Raw genomic sequence first — 22,086 nt, 5'->3', positions numbered from 1 at the left:
TGAGATCTTATTGAAACATAAGACCCTGAGGGGGCATAACTATGGACTCCAAGAGAATAGGAACTATATGGAAATAGGAAACACCGTTTAAAAATAAAATGTCTCTCAGTTCAGACAAAGGAGGAATTTCTTCTCTCAATAGTCATTGGAATTCTTTCTGCACAAAACAGTAAATAGTTGGTCATTTCATACATTCAAAACTGAGTTAGGCAGATTTTTGATCTATAATTATGGCAATCAAAGGCTACAAGAAACAGCCAGAAAACTGGAGTTAAGATCATACTCAGATCAGCAAGGATTTTATTGAATTCCGAAGCAGGTTCAATAGCCCAAATGCCATATTCCTGCTCACACTCCTTATTAATCTAAGATCTTAAGGAGGATCCCTGGACTTGAAACATTAATTCTATTTTCTCTTTTTAGATGCTGCCAGACCCGTCTGCAAGGATTTCTGTTTTTGTTTGTTTCTTATGAACTTACATTTGATTACTCAACACAGGACAACATTTTTATCAATATCCTTTGATGTTCCTGCCCGTTTAGATTAGATTACTTTACAGTGTGGAAACAGGCTCTTCGGCCCAACAAGACCACACCGACCCGCCGAAGCACAACCCACCCCTACCCCGACATTTACCCCTTACCTAACACTACGGGCAATTTAGCATGGTCAATTCACCTGACCTGCACATCTTTGGACTGTGGGAGGAAACCGGAGCACCCGGAGGAAACCCACACAGACAGGGGGAGAATGTGCAAACTCCACACAGTCAGTCGCCTGACTGGAGTTCTTAGGTGAAATATTATAGGAGTCTTGAGTATTGTGAGCTGCAGCACATTTTGTGGCATTTGACTTCTTGACACACTGTTTATGTGTCTTTGGGTTCAAACTCTGGGAGTCGTTGACTCTCTTGATCAGCTGTTTCCACTCCCTTCTGAGAGTGATTCCCAATTGCCTCTCTATGGCACCACGGCATCTCACATGTTGCCAACTTACATCACTAATTCCTGCACTGCCCAGTATTGCAAAGATCCAATAGACCCTCTGTTCACCATGATGTTGAGCTTTTAGAGATCTCTCTCACAGCAATCTCTTTGTGCAATTTCAATTGAAGTGATATACTTCAAGAGGAGCAGTCTGCCTGAATCGTGGGATCGGCAACAATGCTACCATGCTCCATTGCATTATGTGAAGTTCTGCAGTCATGTCATGATGCACAGACCAGCACTGGTTTCTCTCTGATTCATTTCATACAAATGCATTTTGTACTGGATTTCAGATTTCAAAAAAAGTCAATGACAGAAAAAAAAACCCATATTAATGATATGTTCCTATTATCAAGGATGCCTAACTCACAATGGGTTCCAAGTGAATAGCTTGCTCAGTCACTTGTAATACATACTTAGTTAAAAATCACACAACACCAGGTTATAGTGCAACAGGTTTATTTGGAAGCACTAGCTTTCAGAGCAGTGCTCCTTCAGGAGCAGTGCTCTGAAAGCTAATGCTTCCAAATAAACCTGTTGGAGTATGTTAAAAATCACACAACATGAAGTTATAGCCACAACCACCTGATGAAGGAGCAGCACTTTAAAAACTAGAGCTTCCAAATAAACCTGTTGGACTATAACCTGGTGTTGTGTGATTTTTAACTTTGTCCACTCCAGTCCAACACCAGCACCTCGAAGTAATACATTCTGGGAGAGAACAGCACTGTAAGACAGTAATTCTACCTCACATTTGCTTTCCATGTAACACCAATTATGTGTTCCAAGTGACTAACTGATTTGACAAGTTTTCATTGAGCTCGTCGCATAAATGAAATGTCTTAATCAAATAAGTGGAGCCGTAAGACAATAATCTTAAAAATTCAGTTCTGTAATCATGAACAAAACAATGACGTTTTAAAAAAAAAACAGAAATCACTGTTTCCTACCAGAATTTGCAATAGATGTCCAACTTAGGAAATTAAATTATTTAATTGGGTGAAATCTGACTGGTAAGAATAAATAGCTCAGTTGTCATTGGCATCAACATTAATGTTGTTTCCAAGTCTTGTATAGAGCTGGAGTTTAAGATCAGATAATATCGGTTGAATTGTCATCACAGGAGTCTGCAAGGCCTCTATCTCATTTGGAGACTTTGTTTTGCAGTTTCTTGCACCTCCTGTGTCTCACCCTGGAAGCGACTAATAAAGATTTCTCCAATTTATTAAGGCAGCTGCATTGTATCTTCATCAACCATCATTACATGATCAGAGCAATCTTCCAGGTTCTCTGTCTCTTTCTCAGTGCTATTTCTTCTTTAAGAAAATTAAGACTATTATTATTTCCTGCACATTTATTTGTTTCCTGTTGTTATTCAAAGGTAGCATTAACATCTGGGCACAACTGAAATGTGGAGCTTGTTCAAGGAACAGCTACTGCGTGTCCTTGATAAATATGTACCTGTCAGGCAGGGAGGAAGTGATCAAGTGCAGGAGCTGCTGTTAACTAAAGAAGCTGAATCTCCTGTCAAGAGGAAGAAAGAGGCTTATGTTAGGATGAGAAGTGAAGGCTCAGTTAGGTCGCTTGAGAGTTACAAGTTAGCTAAAGGATCTAAAGAGAAAGCTAAGAGCCAGGAGAGGACATCAGAAGTCTTTGGCAGGTAAAAATAAGGAAAACCCTCAAGTTTTCTATAAGTATTTCAGAAGTAAAAGAACTACTAGAATAAGATTAAGGCCAGTCAAGTACAGTAGTGTAAAGCTGTGCATGGAGTCTGAGGAGATAGGAGAGGCGCTAAATGAATGTTTTTCATCAGTATTCACACAGGAAAAAGACAATATTGTCGAGGAGAGTACTGAGATACAGACTATTAGGCTATTTGGGATTGAGGTTCATAAGGAGGAGATGTTAGCAATTCTGGAAAGTGTAAAAATAGATAAGTCCGCTGGGCTGGCTAGGATTTATCCTAGGATTCTCTGGGAAGCCAGGGAGGAGATTGCAGAGCCTTTGGCTTTGATCTTTATGTCGTCATTTTCTACAGGAATAGTGCCTGAAAACTGGAGGACAGTAAATGTTGTCCCCTTGTTCAAGAGATGGGTAGAAACAACCCTGGTAATTATAGACCTGTGAGCCTTACTTTGGTTGTGAGTACGGTGTTGGAAAGGATTATAAGAGAGACAGGATTTATAATCATAGAGAAAGGAATAATTTGATTAGGTATAGCCAATTTGGTTTTGTGAAGGGAGGGTCATGCCTCACAAACCTTATTGAGTTCTTTGAGAAGGTAATCAAACAGGTGGATGAGGGCTAAGCGACTGATATGCTGTATATGGATTTTAGTAAAGCATTTGATAAGATTCCCCACAGTAGGCTATTGCATAAAATACTGAGGCATGGGATTGAAGGTGATTTAGTGGTTTGGATCACAAATTGGCTAGCTGTAAGAAGAGAGAGGGTGGTGATTGATGGTTCATTCTGGAGTTCAGTTACTAGTGATGAAGCGCAAGGATCTGTTTTGGGCCACTGCTGTTTGTCATTTTGATAAACCACCTGGATGAGGGCTAGAAGGATGGATTAGTAAATTTGCGGATGAAACTAAGGTCAGTGGAGTTGTGGACAGTGCAGAAGGATGTTGCAGATTATAGAGGGACATAGGTAAGTTGCAGAGCTGGGCTGAGAGGTGGCAAATGGAGTTTAATGTGGAAAAGTGTATGGTGATTCACTTTGGAAGCAGCGACAGGAATACGGAGTACTGGGCTAATGGGAAGATTCTTGGTAGTGTGGGTGAGTAGAGAGATCTTGGTGTCCATGTGCATAGATCCCTGAAAGTTACCACCCAGGTTGATAGGGTTGTTAAGAAAGCATACAGTGTGTTAGCTTTTATTGGCAAAGGGATTAAGTTTCGGAGCCGTGAGGTAATGCTGCAGTTGTACAAAACTCTGATGCGGCCACATTTGGAATATTGTGTATAGTTCTGGTTGCCACATTATAGGAAAGATGTAGAAGCATTGGAAAGGGTTTAGAGGAGATTTATTTGGATGTTGCCTGGTATGGAGGGAAGATCTCATGAGGAAAGACTGAGGGACTTGAGGCTGTTTTCATTACAGAGAAGAAGGTTGAGAGGTGACGTAATAGAGGCATACAAAATGATCAGACGATTAGATAGGGTGGACAGTGAGAGCCTTTTTCCTCGGATGGTGATGGCTAGCATGAGGGGACAGATTTAAATTGAAAGGTGATAGATATAGGACAGATGTCAGAGGTAGCTTCTTTACTCAGAGAGTAGTAGGGGCATTGAAGGCCCTGCCTGCAACAATAGACAATAGACAATAGGTGCAGGAGTAGGCCATTCTGCCCTTCGAGCCTGCACCACCATTCAATATGATCATGGCTGATCATCATTAATCAGTATCCTGTTCCTCCCTTGTCTCCAAAACCCTTGATTCCACTATCCTTGAGAGCTCTATCCAACTCTTTCTTAAATGAATCCAGAGACTGGGCCTCCACTGCCCTCTGGGGCAGAGCATTCCACACAGCCATCACTCTCTGGGTGAAGAAGTTTCTTCTCATCTCTGTCCTAAATGGTCTACCCCGTATTTTTAAGCTGTGCCCTCTGGTTCGGCACTCACCCATCAGCGGAAACATGTTTCCTGCTTCCAGAGTGTCCAATCCTTTAATAATCTTATATGTCTCAATCAAATCCCCTCTCAGTCTTCTAAACGCAAGGGTATACAAGCCCAGTCGCTCCAGTCTTTCAGTGTAAGGTAATCCCGCCATTCCCGGAATTGACCTTGTGAACCTACGCTGCACTCCCTCAATAGCCAGAATGTCTTTCCTCAAATTTGGAGACCAGAACTGCACACAGTACTCCAGCTGTGGTCTCACCAGGGCCCTGTACAGCTGCAGAACCTCTTTGCTTCTATACTCAATGCCTCTTGTTATGAAGGCCAGCATGCTATTAGCCTTCTTCACTACCTGCTGTACCTGCATGCTTACCTTCATTGACTGGTGTACAAGAACACCCAGATCTCTCTGTACTGCCCCTTTACCTAAATTGATTCCATTTAGGTAGTAATCTGCCTTCCTGTTCTTGCCACCAAAGTGGATAACCATAAATTTACCCACATTAAACTGCATCTGCCATGCCTCTGCCCACTCACCTAACCTGTCCAGGTCACCCTGTAATCTCCTAACATCCTCATCCATTTCACTCTGCCACCCAGCTTAGTATCATCAGCAAATTTGCTAATGTTATTACTAATACCATCTTCTATATCATTAACATATATTGTAAAAAGCTGCGGTCCCAGTACTGATCCCTGCGGTACCCCACTGGTCACTGTCTGCCTTTCTGAAACGGAGCTGTTAATCACTACTCTTTGTTTCCTGTCAGCCAACCAATTTTCAATCCAAGTTAGTATTTTTCCCCCAATACCATGTGCCCTAATTTTGCTCACTAACCTCCTATGTGGGACTTTATCAAAAGCTTTCTGAAAGTCCAGGCACACTACATCTACTGGATCTCCCTCGTCCATCTTCAGAGTTACATCCTCAAAAAATTCCAGAAGATTAGTCAAGCATGATTTCCCCTTCATAAATTCATGCTGACTCTGACCTATCCTGTTACTACTATCCAGATGTGTCATAATTTCATCCTTTATAATAGACTCCAGCACCTTTCCCACCACTGAGGTCAGACTAACTGGTCTATAATTTCCTGTTTTCTCTCTCCCACCTTTCTTAAAAAGTGGTACAACATTAGCCACCCTCCAATTCGCAGGAACTGATCCCAAATCTATCGAACTCTGGAAAATAATCACCAATGCATCCACGATTTCTCGAGCAACCTCCTTCAGTACCCTGGGATGTAGAGCATCAGGCCCCGGGGACTTATCAACCTTCAGACCTAACAGTCTCTCCAACACCAATTCCTGGCAAATATAAATTCCCTTCAGTTCAGGTCCTTCAGCCACTGTTACCTCAGGGAGATTGCTTGTGTCTTCCCCAGTGAACACAGATCTGAAGTACCAATTCAATTCTTCTGCCATTTCTTTGTTCCCCGTAATATATTCCCCTATTTCTGTCTTCAAGGGCCCAATTTTAGTTTTAACCATTTTTTTGCCTTTCACATACCTTTCACAAAACATTTACTATCCTCCTTTATATTATTAGCCAGTTTACCTTCGTACCTCATTCTTTCTCTCCGTATTTCCTTCTTAGTAATCCTCTGTTGTTCTTTAAAAGCTTCCCAGTCCTCCGTTTTCCCACTTATCTTTGCTATGTTATACTTTTTCTCTTTTAACTTTATATGTTTCTTAACTTCCCTCGACAGCCACGGCCACCCATGCCTCCTCTTAGGATCTTTCTTCCTTTTTGGAATGAACTGATCCTGCAACTTCTGCATTATATACCGAAATATCTGCCATTGTTCCTCCACTGTCATCCCTGACAGTAGTCAACTTGTCAACTTTAAAGGCATTTAAATGGTCATTGGATAAACACATGGATGATAATGGAATAGTGTAGGTTAGCTTCCGATTGGTTTCACAGGCTGGCGCAACATCGAGGGCTGAAGGGCCTGTACTGCGCTGTATTGTTCTATGTTCTATGGCTTTCATCATGGGGGTCGCCATTTTCCAGACTCTTCTAACCAGGTTCTTGAACCCCAAATTCAGAAATAATCCAAAATATCATTATCATAATCAAGATAACAGGCATGGTATGCACATTTGTTTCTCGTAACTGGATGTTTAAATAAATATTGGATCATTTTCTCCAGCTCTTTGTAGTAAAGGAAACATATTCTGTCAATCCTCTGCCTCAGGCTGCTCATGCTGTGTCTAACGCAAACTGCTCATTACCATCTGTTACCTAACAAATGTAATTAACTTATATCACTGTGATTACAGTGAGTTTTTAAACCACAAAAACCAATTCCCCTTATACATCAATTTTATGAATAGAAGAGCTAATTATGCTTTAGTGCCACATTGGTTTCAGCCAATGCTTTCAGTGCATCTGGGAATATGTTGCAGCATTTCAATGTGTGCTGAGAAATAAAAAGTCACGAGTCACAAGTGATCTGCTGTGTTATTCTTGGTTGAAACTGTGAAACCAATAGTAACACTTTAGAGTCTTTTCCTGACACTGAACTTGATTGCTCCTTAAACAAAGAAATGCCTAAAATTATTTTGAGTCTGTAAGTAGTACATTTAACATGGTAAAATGCAATAATCTTGTGCATCAGAAAATGAACATTTAGCCAAAAATAGAGATGCTAATGATTGATCAAAGCGAATGGTTTAAGGGAAAAAGGGGAAATAGAAGGGATTAAGATGAGAAATCCTGAAAGTGAGATCTATTTGCCTGAAGATAAATCAGCCAACAATAAGATCATTGGAGGAAGGAAGGTCAAAATTTCAAATCAGGGAAATGAAGAATTTTAAGGAAAAAGACTGCACTTAAAGAATTACCCAAAATCACTTGCAACCAACTTGATGTAACATGGCAGCCAATTCTCAGTTGCAGAGTCTTGACTCAGCAGCTCTGAAGGAAGAGGGATATAGTTCCAAATCAGGATAGTGTATGACTAGAAAGAGAAACTTGTAAGTGATCTCCATGTGCCTCTGCAGCTCTTGTCCTTCCAGATGGTAGGCCTAATCAGTTTGGAAGGTACTGTCATGGAGCTGTGGTGAGTTGCTGAGGTACGTCCTATAAACGGTATACACTGCTGCCACTGTGCTTCAGTAGTGAAGGGAATAAATGTTTAAGGTGGTGGATAAGGTGCCAAAGAAGCTTGTGTACGGGGTGTCAATCAAGTCCACTGTATTGTCCTGGATGATGTCAAGCATCTTGAGTATTGTTGGGATTGCATTCATCGAGGCAAATGTATTCCATCAGCTTCTGACTTATTCTGTGGATAGTGGGCAGTTATGGGAATTCAGGGGGTGCATTGCTTGTAACAGAATTCTTAGCCCCACACCTGTTCTTGTAACGAATTAACAACACATGAAATTCCTGGCAAAAAGAATTCAACCGAGCAAGACTGCTGTGTATTTATTTAAAATAATATTACATTGAGTTAAACTCAAATTACAAAATACTTCACAATTTTAAAGCAACTTTTAAAGGATCATTTCTTCAAACAAATTTTTCCAATCTCGTGCACTATACAGTACTAAAAACACTAGTTCAATTCATACCCCAGTAATAAATTAACACTAATTTGAACACAATTTAAAAAAAACCTTGTTAAACATATGTTGCGTGGCCAACAACCACGTAAAGAATGAAGCTGAATCTCTCCAAATTGTTAACTAATTAAATATGAGGTTTCTCAGAAAAATATTAAACTGGACTACCAGTACTTTTCAATGTGGAAGCCAATTGACCTTTGCCCCTCTGTTGTAAAGTTTCATTGTAGATAATTTATGGGTTAAACAACATAAATGTCCTGTTTTCTTAAATTCCATCTTAAAAGCTCTAGACAAGATGCTACATATTCAGATTTTTTTTAATGAATCACTACTGCACATCTATTAAAATGATTTGAGGTGGGAAACCAGATCTGTGAAATCATGTGCTGTATTTTCTCTTATACAAAGAGTTTTTTATATATAGTGGAATTAAAGGTAGTAAATGTTTTTATATGTTGTGTCCAACACAATGTTGTACATACTTGCAGCAGGTACAAACATGACAGTTTCAATGTTAGGCAAGATGAAGCGAGATTTAAGAGTCATGTAATCATTAGATCCAATAAGGCAATCTTGATGTGTGTACAATTATATTTTCTGGCAACACAACATATATAATAGTGGGTTGGAAAAGTTAAAATTATTGAACAATAGCTGGCAAAATCATCACATGGAGGATCACTTGAAAGATAAGTTTGAGGTCAAATCAGCAGTCACTTAAAAGCCTAGGGGATCAGAAAGCAGGCAAGCGGTGACATCTTACCCCACCATTTTTAGTCATATATATCCCAAAAATGATTTTATAAAGCAAGTCTCATAAGCAATTTTTCACATGCAAGGAAAGTCATCCTACCAATACCAGCGCCAATTATTTTAGTCTACCAGAACAGCCCAGTGCCAAGAAGTAAGTGAACTTTACTTAGGTTCACCCTTTAATACGATTCTGTCAGACTGTATTGATACAATCTCCTTCAATTTATTTCAACCAAAATGGAGCCCACACATTGTGAAACATGTCCAGTTACAATAATAGTCTGTAATTATTTAGATCAACTGTCTCCTTCTATGCTGTATGGTTTTATGATTCTATGATTATATAAATTAAAAAGCTAAATTAAAGAATGTCTCTGGAATTAAATATTATTTGACTGTTGTAACCTTTTTTTTAAATAACCTGAAGCACTTTAACGAATATTGAATTACTGCTCCAAGTCTGAGATGGAAGTTCTCCAATTAATTTCCTTAATCTGAAATCTCGATGTTCCAGCAAGAATAATTCAATTGTTCAACACTATGGAATTTCAAATTTCATTTGAATTCATTTAATGCAAACAATATTCACATTATATGAAATGAATGTCACATTCTCAATGTATTCTCATTGCTAAAGTTATGATTTGGTGTGGCAGCTAAAAAAAAATATAGTGCTACTCATATCATCAAGATTCCTCATGAGTTCCCTGCAAATGGAACATTATGGTTACTGTCATGACAATGGATCAGAGCCCAGAGTATGAAGAAAGGTTTTAACTTTTAATTCCAAGACATATTCTTTTTTAAGAATGCTACAACAGACAAAAAAGAATAACTGCAGGTGTAAATTCAGTGCTTTCTGGCAAAGCCCTATTTGGTTTGTGTGGAATGTTGCACCTGTACAGTGTCAGGAAAACTTCAAGCTGAGGGAGAAAGATATACCAGGAAGAGATAACAAAGGAACTGACTGTATCCCCTCTCTTAGCAGAAAGCCAGATAATTTCTGTGTTTGACTTTTCAGAAATATGCAAAAAAGGGTGCCAAAAACTGACTGCGCACCTGGTCTATGTGAGCTAGTTGATGAAGGTGTGCTAATGAATTGAAGTTTGAATATATTAACCTGTGCTGGTGTGCTGTGAAGTTTGCAGTAAAATAACCACCCACGAGTCACCCTGACATTGCAGGTAAGAGGATTCTCTCACTCTCAGTGCTAGAAGCTAACTTGCTCATAAACTAAGAAAACAGGACAACAGAAGGATCTCTTATGTTGAGTGTTGCCAGTCAACCATCAAAGGAACGAAGACAAAAGGACTTCAATTAACTGCAAAGCCAAGAAGCCTGAAATCAACTGCTTAACTATCAACATTGCACTGTCATATCTTCTTGAACAAACCAGAGAAACTGATTTGTTAACTTATTTTATTTTTAAGAACTCGCTTCTTGCTCCTAATAATGGAACTTTGTTCAATTTTTCACCTGAAAGGTGGTGCTCCCAATTTTGCAGGACTCCTTTGTAACTGTCCTGGAGTGTCCACATAAACTGTGTGCTCACATTTCTACAATGTACAGTGAAGAGCCACAATCTTCTCACTCAGAATTGAGTGTGCTGTAAATTGGATCACAGCTAACCAAGGGTCTATGTGCATGCACAGTAATAGATGGTGGAGGGAGGGTGGAAGTTAGCTAAGTGAGTGGAACATGGTGCTGAATGATGCTAACAGTGCAGGTTTAATTCCTGTCCTGCTGCAATACTTTATGGAGGGTCGCCCCCTTGCCCTATCCCATGCCTGTGAAGTGGTTACCCTCAAGCTGAACACAACCAAATGTAGAGAGATGCATATGGTCCTTCCTAGACTATGCCTCCATACTATACAGATGCAGAGAATTGTTTTCATAAATGCTAATGCTTTGAAATGTACAAGCCATAGTTATTTATAGCACATGTATAACCAGGAGTGCTTCACTAATGTCTTCCATTGCTGACCCTGCTTTAAGTTGCAGAGCAATATTTAAAACTACTGATCAGATCCATAGGCTAAAGCATTGCTTCCCAAACCCTTTCCCATGTGATCCCTGTAGTAATTGGAATGATGTCAGTCAGGTGGATCTCATAGAATATGAGTTCCCAGACTAGGGCTGTTAACTTGGTTCATCAAGGAACCCTGGCTGACATTATAAACAGGAGTGTCAGAGGTACTGCTCACTCTATGAGCCAGCACTGTGCTACTTGGATCAGTGTCATGTACAATGCATGTGTAAATAAAAGGTGACTTGGTATTGGGATACCAGCCTTTGTAGAGTTATTTCAATCCCATTTTAATGTTATTAAATCAACCTAACCCCAGAGTTGTGAAAGTGGGGTAAGGAGACTGGAGAATGGCCGTGGTGTTGATAGTTGTAAGAACACAGGGACTGGGGGCTTGTAGCTCAAACTCATGAGAGCTAGGGTAGGAGATGTCAATCTTTGTCAGAGCAAATGAGGAACTAGTATAAAGCCACGATGATTAAATAATTTACATGCCACAATTAATTTTGTGCACTAATTGAGCCATAGCATCGTGATATTTATTTGATGGGGAAGGGTTTGCTTCTGTTCATGTTGAAAAGTTGAGTGAGTGTGGAGGGAAAGTGGAGGGCAATACAGGAGCACTCCCTCTCATCCAAGCTCAAAGCAGTGCTGCACAATCATTTAACTTTCTCCTGAAACTCTCTTCAATTGCCAGTAACCCAGGCATCCACTGTTAAATATGCAAGGAAAGTCAAATCAGAGATTTTCAGCCTCATTAAGAATTCAAATTGCCAACCTGTCTTAAATCTAGATGTGTTTAAACTGTTAATATTTGTGTGGGCCTAAATCACCCACTTGTGAATTAAAATTCAACATTTTGTATCCATATCAACAAGTTGCACTTTTAACTAAAGGCATAATCTAATCAATTTTTTCTTAGAGGCTGTACAAAGCCTTCATGCTACAAATTTAACAGCATGTTGTCACTTTCACTGTATATCTGACCCTTTTTACCTGCATTATTATTTAGTTATAGGAATACACTTTCCAATTTAGTGTTCCCAAATGGATGTAATGAATGGAAATATTGGGCCATAAAATGGGTATGCCGAACTCAACACCCCAAATTCTTAATTATTTTCTCTGTTGTATGTAATTCCATGCCAGTATTATAATATCCTAAAAAATCGGAATGGGGACAATAAGCTTGAATAATCCTTTTACCTCTGTGACCTGGCTTTAAATCTTTACTGCGAGCTTATAAGAATAAAGCATGCATTAATTGTGATGCTCCTAAGTGAATCAAAAAAATTGGACCATGCTTGGAGCAGTCCACAAGCCAAATGACACTGAACTGACAATCTTGCTCAACAGACTTCTAGATTTTAAAATATAAGAAATATTTTCTGATCCTGCTTTGGAGCACATCCATTGTGGCTCAGTCAAAATCAGAACTCACTGGAATATCATACATCTCCTGGATACATGCTCTTTCTGCTGTTTGCTTGTGATTACTTCTGCTGAAAAGTGTTTCTGCATGAATAAAAGTAATCAAAAGTACAGCAGACAAGTAGCCACATCAGAGATATCAAAAGACTTTCCAAAACCATCTGGAAATTTAGTAAGGGCTAATTAAGCTTCTTCAGATGTCCTGCATAGATTATCACCTGAATGAATTGGCTGGTGATATAGATTGAACATTTCTTACTCTTAGCTTCATTGTTTTCCTTGGATAGTTTTCTTGTTATGTCTGGAGCTTAACATGGAAAAATATGATCTTGTCCACTTTGGCAAGAAGAATAGAAAGACAGCAACACCAATTAAATGGAGAATTTGCCGAGCTCAGTGGTACATAGGGATCTGGATGTCCTGATACATGAAGCACAAAAGGTTAGTATGCAGGTATAGCAAGCAATCAGGAAAGCAAACGAGATGTTGGCATGTATTCCAGGGGAAAGGGAAATAGAAAAAATATTTTACTACAGCTGTACAGAGCCTCAGTGAGATCACATCTGGAATGCTGTTTACAGTTTTTGTCTCCTTATTTGGGGGGAAAAAAAACACGGATTAATTGCATTGGAGAGAGTTCAGAAAAGGTTCATTCAAGTTATACATAGAAACAGACATAATAGGAGTAGGAGTAAGTTATTCAGCCCATCAAGCCTGCTCCGCTATTTATTATGATATAGCTAATCATCCGACTCAAAAGCCTGTTCCCGCTTTTTCCTTTGATCCCTCTAGCCCCAAGTGCTATATCCGACCCCTTGAAATCACACAATGTTTTAGTCTCTTTCTGTGGCAGAGAACTCCACAAGCTCAGCACTCCGTGAGTGAGGAAATTTCTCCCCATATCCTCATCTCAACCCTAAATGGTTTACTCCATAACAGTGGACTGTTATCCCTGGTTCTGGACTCTCCCACTCGCATGAATGTCCCATGTGCTTTAATTTTGCATGTTAATCTCTTATGTGACACTGTCAAATGCCTTCTGGAAATCCAAATAAACCACATCTATTCACTCTCCTCCATCAACATTTGTTGGTTACATCCTCAAAGAGGTCCAGTAGATTTCTCAAGCATAATTTCAGTTTCATAAATCCATGCTGATCCTATCCAAACATGCTAAAGTGTTCCAAGTGCTCTGCTTTTGAATCTCTTATACTTGACCAGAGCATGTCCTCACTACCAACGTTAAGTTGACTGGTCAATAATTCTCAGTTTTTTTCTCTATCTTCTTTTTTAAATAGAAGGATTAACTGAGTCACGCTTCAATCTGTGGGGATTGTTCCAGAATCTATAGAATCTTGGAACACAACCACCAATCCATTCATTATTTCAAAGGCCATGTCCTTTAATACTCTAGATTATTAGGCCAAGAGAATTTATGAGCCTTCAATTTCCTCAGTACAATTTCCCTAAAATATTGATTTCCTCCAATTACTCCCTCTCACTTGTGCCTGTGTTCCACAACATTTCTGGAATGGTATTTGCGTCCTCCTTTGTGAACACAGAGGTAGTACTTAGTTGATCAGCCATTTCTTTGTTCTCCATAATAAATTCTGCCTGTATTGGGCCTAGGTTTGTGTTCGCCCATCATTTTCTCTTCAATTAGCTATCGAAACATTTTCAGTCAGTTTTTATGTTCCCCACAAGTTACTCTTGTATTCCATTGTCCCATTCTTAAGCATTTTCTATGTTTTCCTTTAGTAAATTCTAAACTGCTCCCACTCTTCAGGTCTGTTATTCTCTTTGGCCAATTTGCATGCCTTTTCCCTGGACCTAATGCTATCTCTAATTTCCTTGGTAAGCCATGGTTTGGCCACCTTTCCAATTTTACTTTTGCACCAGACAGTAATAAATAATTGCTGCAATCCACCCATGCACTCTTGGATAAAGGTCATTTTTAAAGAAGAAATGTTGATTAGGTTGGGTCTATAAAACATTGGAGGTTAAAAGACTGAGAAATTATCTTATTGCAACATTGTGAGGGAAAGCAATAGGGTGAGTACCAGGAGGTGCCTCCTTTTGTGGAAGAAACTAGAAGTAGAAGAAACAGTTCAAAAAGACTTGGTCTCCCTTAAAATGGAGGTGAGAATATTTTTCATCGGGATGTCATTAGCGTATGAGAGTATCCTCCTGAGAAAGGGATAGAACCTGGGCCATTGAATTTATTGAAGGCAGAGTTAATGGATGTTTGATAGACAAGGGAATCAAGGGTTATGGTGAGCAGACAAATTTGAGTTGAGAGTACCACTAGATCTTATTGAATGGTGGAACAGGCTATCTTCATGTATTTCATTCAGAGCCAGAGGACAAGACCTTGTCAGTTTCCTATATATATCAACAAAAGACATTTAATGGCTTAAAATAATCTTGCCCTATAACTATTTAACCTTGTCAACATTGAAGACCTTTGAAAACGGATGCTTCAGTTTAGTGAACCACAGAAAAATAGTTTTTATTTAATCCCTTGGTTCTTTAAATAAGGAAGCTAAGTGTAAATTCTAACAGCAGCTAAACTGCATTATTATCATTCTAAGTGTTGTGTAATTTTCAGCCTGAAACTTCTAAATTAATTGTTGTTTGCTAGGAATTTGCATGAACAAAGCTACAGAGTCACAATCATGACAAAATATGCAATCATGCAAAACTTTATCCTGAAAAATATGTTAAATTCCCCAAATTGTGAAAAATAATATTTATTACATAAGCTGAGATTTTACCAAGTTACTTTCAGACAAGATGAGATACCAATGACAAATAATTTTGTTTCCTTCGTGGTGCCGGTGTGATGTTAGATATGTGAGCTGTATGTTCCAACAACCAGTGTACTGAATCAAGCAACACATCCCAATGTCCATTGGCAGCTCTTGAGCATGTCCATGGAGCTCAACTATGATTGCAAGCTTCAGAACAGAATGTCTCACCATTAGATGTGATTTTGGTTTGGACATCATTTATTAAATATTCCAGACTGAGCTAACATTTACACTGGAAACAATTTAAAATTATTATTTGAGTTCATAGTGTGATGTGCATTGGGAGCTACATACATTAATGCACAGGGCCCTGTACACACAGACAAAAGAAATGCACACTTTTTCATTGGAAACTAAAAAAGAGTCATGGAAACTGCCAATCTCTGATCCATCCCCATTATCATCTTAGAGTCACAAAGTTACTTACAGCCAATGAAACGTTTCTGAAGTTTTTTTTAATTCATTCACAGAATCTAAGTATCTCTGGCTGAGACAGTAATTATTATCCATCACTTAATCCCAAGGTAACAAAAAGTCAAAAATCTATAGATGCTGTCAGAAATTGCTACAATAACTCAGCAGATCTGACATCATCTATGGACAGGAAGCAGTATTAACTATTGGGGCACAGTGACCCTTCTTCAGATTTTGTTCCTTTGAAAAGGTGGGTGAATGAGTCATGCTCTTCAATCACTTAAGTCCATGGGGCAGTGAGTACATGCACAGTGTAGATAGAAAGGGAGTTCCAGGATTTTAACAAAGCCACTGTGAAGAAACAATAATATAGTTCCAAGTTAGGATAGTATATGGCTTAAAGGAGAACTTGTAAATGGTGGTGTTCCCATTCAACTGCCACTATTGTCTTTCCAGATACTGGTGTAATAGGTTTGCAATGTACTGTCAGAGAAGCCTTGATAAGTTGCTGTAATGCATGTTGCAGATGGTCCACACATGTCTGGAGGAAGCGAATTTTGAATGTGATGTATAGGCTGCCAATCGAGTGAGCTGCTTCATCCAGAATGGTAGGAAGTTTAGCTACTGTTGTTCAAGCTGTGTTCCTCCCCAAGTCGAGAATGTTCTATCATACTTCTGCCTGATGCCTTGTTGATGGTGGACAGACTTTGGGGAGTAAGGAGGTGAGTTATGCACAAAGAATTCTTTACTGCTGACTTTATAGCCAAAGTATTTATATGGCTAGTAGAGAGTTTTTCCCTGACTTGCATTGACTTCCATTTTGCTAGGGATCCTTGATGCTGCGTTGATAATAATCACTCTCACCTCTGTTCTTTTGTCTTTGTTTGGACCAAAGCTGTAGTCAGGCCAGGAATTGAGTGAGCCTGGCAGAACCCAAATTGAGCCTCAATGAACAAATTATTGTAGAGCAGATGTCACTCTCAACTTCAAGGAAAAGATTCAATGTTCCATCCAAGGTTTCATTGGCTAGGTAAGAATCTCCCTAGTAAGCAGCGAGGGGCTTATTTGAACACTTCAACATCTCATTATTACCTATCCTTGCCTCGTTTACATGCAGTTTGCTATTTTCCCAGAAAGTGGAGATAAAATAGATGGTGACAATTACCAATGTGAAAGTTTGAGGAGGACCTAATGGCTGCAGCTTGCCTCCATTTTTGCCAGCATTCCCCAACACCTGAGGGTACAGTCCATCGGAAATGACCACTACACCTTCTGACCATGGAGGTTGGAATCAGCAAAGCACTATCCTCACTGCAAGTACAATCTCATCATCAAAACAGGCACATCTCAAGATCTTTGCATTCATTCACTTTGTGCCACAATATACAATCACAGCCTTGCCTTGACTGTTAGCACAGACAGTCAAGCAGCTAGTCATGTTTGGCAGTAGTCAAGAGGGACTACGGTCAGCCAGAGGGCCGGCTAAGGTGGTGAGATGTTCAAAGTGAGTGAATAGACAGCACAGAGGACAGAAAGGGTTAGTAGTTTTGAGGGTGATGGGATGAATGAGCACCATGGAGGGAAGATATGCTAGAATGTTGAAAGTTGTCGGCCATAAGGATTGGTGGGAGGTGGGTGCAGATGGAGTGAGTGTGAGAGAGAAGATGGCACTTGCCATGGTGAAACACAAATGGTCATTTACTTTCTTGAGGCGTTGCTGCACATTCTATCCAACCATGGATACAGCACTGAACTTAGCAGATACTTCAATCCAGGCTGGCTGTATCCGACCGGTGTGTGACTGTCAGAAAGTCTCGGCACCAGCAAGATTGCAAGAGTGACACTGAAGAGGCGAGGTGCATGTTTATTGAATTGAGCAATGTAAACTTGCATGAGAAAAGGTGGTATGGCCCATAGAGGAAAACACTCCATGAACTCATTTTCAGCAAACATTCCACCCTTGGTTCTATTTTTATCAAGCCAGGCAGCATCCGAGGAGCTCCTCGGATGCTGCCTGGCCTGCTGCGCTTTTCCAGCACCACACTTTTCAACTCTGGTCTCCAGCATCTGCAGTCCTCACTTTCTTCTATTTTTATCAAGTCCAGACCTTTTTTTAGGTTAACCCAGTACTGTTCCTGGCACAAGCTCCTGCAATCTTCATTGGGACCTCCTTTCCAACAGTGTCTATGTTTTTAATGTTACCTCTTTGACGAAGCTTTTGTTCACATGTGCTTTTGTTTTCGTACTCTTATGTAACTTAATGTAAGATTCAGTTTCATAACATTCTGTGGATTGCCTGGATGTGTTTTACCACTTTAAGCATGTTATGTAAATACAATTTATTATTCTTAAGAGAAACATTGCAGCTGAGCTCTTTCCTATTTTCATCTGGAGACCTCAAAAGAGGTTTGTCCAGTTACAATTACAGAATAATGACAAGTGAATGATTTCTTGACCTTCACCAGATTAGTTTCTGTACTGTAAAATCATTTATTGTGATTGCTATGCCAATTGAGGACAGCTTATTCTGTACTGTTTCAATCATAGCCTCTCCTGCTTTGTACAAATCAGTTGTACATTGGACAGATAATACGTTAAATTACAAATCTACAAAAGAATATTCTTGTATTTCAATCTTTCTTAGTATGTCCCAAAACAGTTTTAAATTATTTTCTCACAGCTCCAGGTCATCTCTACAGGAGTTCCTCAAGGTAGTGTTCTAGACCCAATCACCTTCAGCTACTTCATCAATGACTTTCCCTCAATCATAAAGTCAGGAGTGAGGATGTTTGTCAATGATTGCACAATGTTCAGTACCATTCAGGACTCTTCAGATAATGTGTGTTCAAGTGCAACAAGATCTAGATAGTGTCCAGGCTTAGTCGGACAAGTAACAAGCAGCATTTATACCACACAAATCTCCAATAAGAGTAAGAGACCTTGGAGTGCAGGTTCATAGCTCCTTAAAAGTGGAGTTGCATGTAGATAGGATATTGAAGAAGGCGTTTGGTATGCTTTCCTTTATCAGTCAGAGTATTGAGTACAGGAGTTGGGAGGTCATGATGCGGCTGTATAGGACGTTGGTTATAGGCCACTGTTGGAATATTGTGTGCAATTCTGGTCTCCTTCCTATCGGAAAGATGTTGTGAAACTTGAAAGGGTTCAGAAAAGATTTACAAGGATGTTGCCAGGGTTGGAGGATTTGAGCTACAGGGAGAGGCTGAACAGGCGGGGGCTGTTTTCCCTGGAGCGTCGGAGGCTGAGGGGTGACCTTATAGAGGTTTAGAACATGAAGAGGGGCATGGATAGGGCAAATAGGCAAAGTCTTTTCCCTGGGGTCGGGGAGTCCAGAACTAAAGTGCTGGAGGTTTAGGGTGAGAGGAGAAAGATATAAAAGGGACCTAAGGGGCAACTTTTTCATGCAGAGGGTGGTGCTTAAAAGGAATGAGCTGCCAGAGGAAGTGGTGGAGGCTGGTACTATTGCAACATTTAAAAGGCATTTGGATGGGTATATGAATAGGAAGGGTTTGGAGGGATATGGGCTGGGTGCTGGCAGGTGGGACTAAATTGGTTTGGGATAACTGGTTGGCATGGATGGGTTTGACCGAAGGGTCTATTTCCATGCTGTACATCTCTATGACTGTAACCACTACCCCTTGATATTATTGTCAATAGTGTTACTATCACTGAATTCCCTCTATCAACATCCTTCGGATTACCATTGACCAGAAACTCAATGGACTTGCCACATAAGCAGAATGGCTGCAAAAGCAGATTAGAGGCCAGGAATACTGGACATGTAGCTCATTCTCTGGCTCGCCAAAGCCTGTCGACCTCCTCCTAGGCAAAAGTCAGGAGTGTGATGGAATACTCCCCAATTGCCTGGATGACCGCAGCTTCAACAACAAGCTTGACACTATCCAGGACAAAGCAGCTCGCTTGATTAGCACCATATCCACAAACATGAACTCCCTCCACTATCGATATTCAGTAGCAGCAATGTGTATTATCTACAAGATACACTGCAGAGATTCACTGAAGATTTTAGACAGCAGCTTTCAAATCTATGACTACTTCCATCTTGAAGGACAAGGGCAGATATTTGGGAACACCATCACCTACAAGTTCCTCTCTGTCACCCCTGTCCTGTCTTTGTGTTGTTCCTTCACTGTTGCAGGATCAAAATCCTGGATTTCCCTCCCTAAGGGTTAACTTATAGCATGTGGACTGCAGCAGTTCAAGAAGGCACCACCATCTTCTCAAGGGTAACTAGGGATGGGCAATAAATGCTGACCAGCCAGAGACACCCACATCCCACAAATGAAAATGAAAAAAAAACGAGAGTAATATGGCAACAAATTTACATACAATGAAGTCCCAGAAACACAAATGAATGAGTGGCAAGGTAAAAGGTCTTGCATTTAAAAAGTGCTTATCAGAACTCCAAGATGCCCCAAAGTGCTTTATAGCTGTTGAACCGTCTTTGAAATGTAACCCCCATTCTAGCTGCAGCCAATTTGTACACAGCAATATAATAATAACTAGACAATTGTTAGCCAGGATGTTGGAGAGAAGTCCCTTGTTCTTCTGTTACAAAGCGACATGGGATCATTTCTGGTAACCTAAGAAGGAAGATGAGACCTTGATTTAATATCATACACATTGCCTGAGGAAGGAGGAACACCCATTTTTCTTCAAATGTCACCATTAGATTTAACATCTTGTGAAAGATACTGCCTTCGACAACATAGCACATCCTCAGCACTGAGCTGATATGTCAGTCTAGATTGAACATTCATTAAAATTCAAATCTGTAATGGGGCTTAATTCTACAACCAGAAGAAGAGCACATTGTCCCAGTATATCAGTTTGAATTGAAATGGCATTTTATAAGTAGGATTCAGTGTTGGTGAGGTTCTTTCAAAGTACAGATTCAGTATAATTTTACAACTATTGAACTTTTATTTCACTATTGAGTTATCACATTTCTGTGCCCTTTCAAATTTCATTCATTAATGGTCAAACATAAATAATTTGACACAATACAGTAAACAGAATCCTTTGCATTGTCTAAGCCAACTCACTACAGCTGTGTGAGGACATTTAAACAATATTATCAACAATACAGTATACACAAAACAGTAGGATATCTACAAGGCTGTTACCTCTGCACTCTAAGGGTAACTTGTCAGATTTGATAATAGTTTAAAATAGTCCACAATCAAAAAATGTAATTGCTCTTCTATTCTTTGTGTTTAATGGTGCGCAGTTTGATCTAGGGCACTAAAACGTACAGAGAGATGGGTGGCACAGTGGTAATGTCACTAAGCTAGTAATTAAACATCCCAAACTAATAGTCTGGGGCATGGGTTCAAAATCCATTGAAACAGGTGGCAGAATTTTAATTCAACTAATGAATCTCGAACTAAAATGGGCCTCAATAACAATGACAGTGAAAGTTATGTTGATTGTTGTAAAAGTCCATCTAGTTCGCTAATGTCCCTTAAGGCAGGTAGCTGTCATCCTTACCTGGTCTGGCTGACATGTGACTCCAGACCCACCCCAATGCGGTTAACTCTTAACTACACTCTGAAATAGCTTAGCATATCATTCAGTTCAAGGGCAACAACTGCTTGCTTTGCCTACATGACATGAAAGAATAAAAGATACAGGAAAAAAAACATAAACTCATTGGTCCAGCTTTTGCAGTAATAATGGTAATGGTTCTATCAGTAATTCCAGCAACTTCTGGTATACACAGATGTACAATTAAATGTTGAAATCAGGAAGTTGCTCTCTTAAGTGCCCAGCTCCTTCAGAAGTTGTGCGATGCCAGTAACCTTGAGAGACTTGCCATTGAACAACAGGAGAAAGTTGTGAGGTTATTGTACTTACATGACAGATACACACTAAGCAAACAAAAATTAGGGCTTGTCCATTCAATGGTGTTGTTAGTTGTAATTACTGCCAAACAAATTCCATGAATATTAACTTTCACAAATGTGAAGTCTCATTCCTTCTGATTTTTAAATACGTTAATAAATTGGGAATAAAACAAACATTAAAAAAAGGTTTCAGTGAGATGACCATGAAATTATATCAATTGTTAGAAAAATCCATCTGATTTGTTAATGTCGATGGGAAATCTGCTATGCTTAGCTAGTCTATGTGACTCCAGGAGAAAATGAGGGCTGCAAATGCTGGAGATCAGAGTCAGGAGTGTAGTGTTGGAAAAGCATAGCAGGTCAGGCAGCATCTGAGGAACAGGAGAATCGATGTTTCAGGCATTAGCCCTTCATCAGGAGTGACGCTTATGGGCCAGGGAGCTTAGAGATAAATGGGAGGGGGATGGGCTGGGGAGAAGGTCGCTGAGAATGCAATAGATAGATGAAGGTGATAGGTTGGAGAGGAGGGTGGAGCAGATTGATGGGAAAGGTGATGGACAGGTCAGGAGGGCAATACCAAGTTGGAG

At 39.8% G+C, this 22,086-nt stretch overlaps 1 pseudogene; it reads right to left on the bottom strand.

Moving 5' to 3' along the window:
* Positions 1–2,015: 2,015 nt before the first annotated feature.
* On the bottom strand, positions 2,016–13,992 carry LOC122565052 (prefoldin subunit 4 pseudogene; annotated as a pseudogene).
* Between the last annotated feature and the right edge of the window lie 8,094 nt (positions 13,993–22,086).

The sequence above is a fragment of the Chiloscyllium plagiosum genome, unplaced genomic scaffold, assembly GCF_037043375.1.
Source record: "Chiloscyllium plagiosum isolate Xiang-an unplaced genomic scaffold, Cpla_swu_hap1 HiC_scaffold_28, whole genome shotgun sequence".
Lineage (NCBI taxonomy): Eukaryota > Metazoa > Chordata > Chondrichthyes > Orectolobiformes > Hemiscylliidae > Chiloscyllium > Chiloscyllium plagiosum.
The sequence above is the reverse complement of the archived record's forward strand: the minus strand, read 5'-3'. Positions and strand labels throughout refer to the sequence as shown.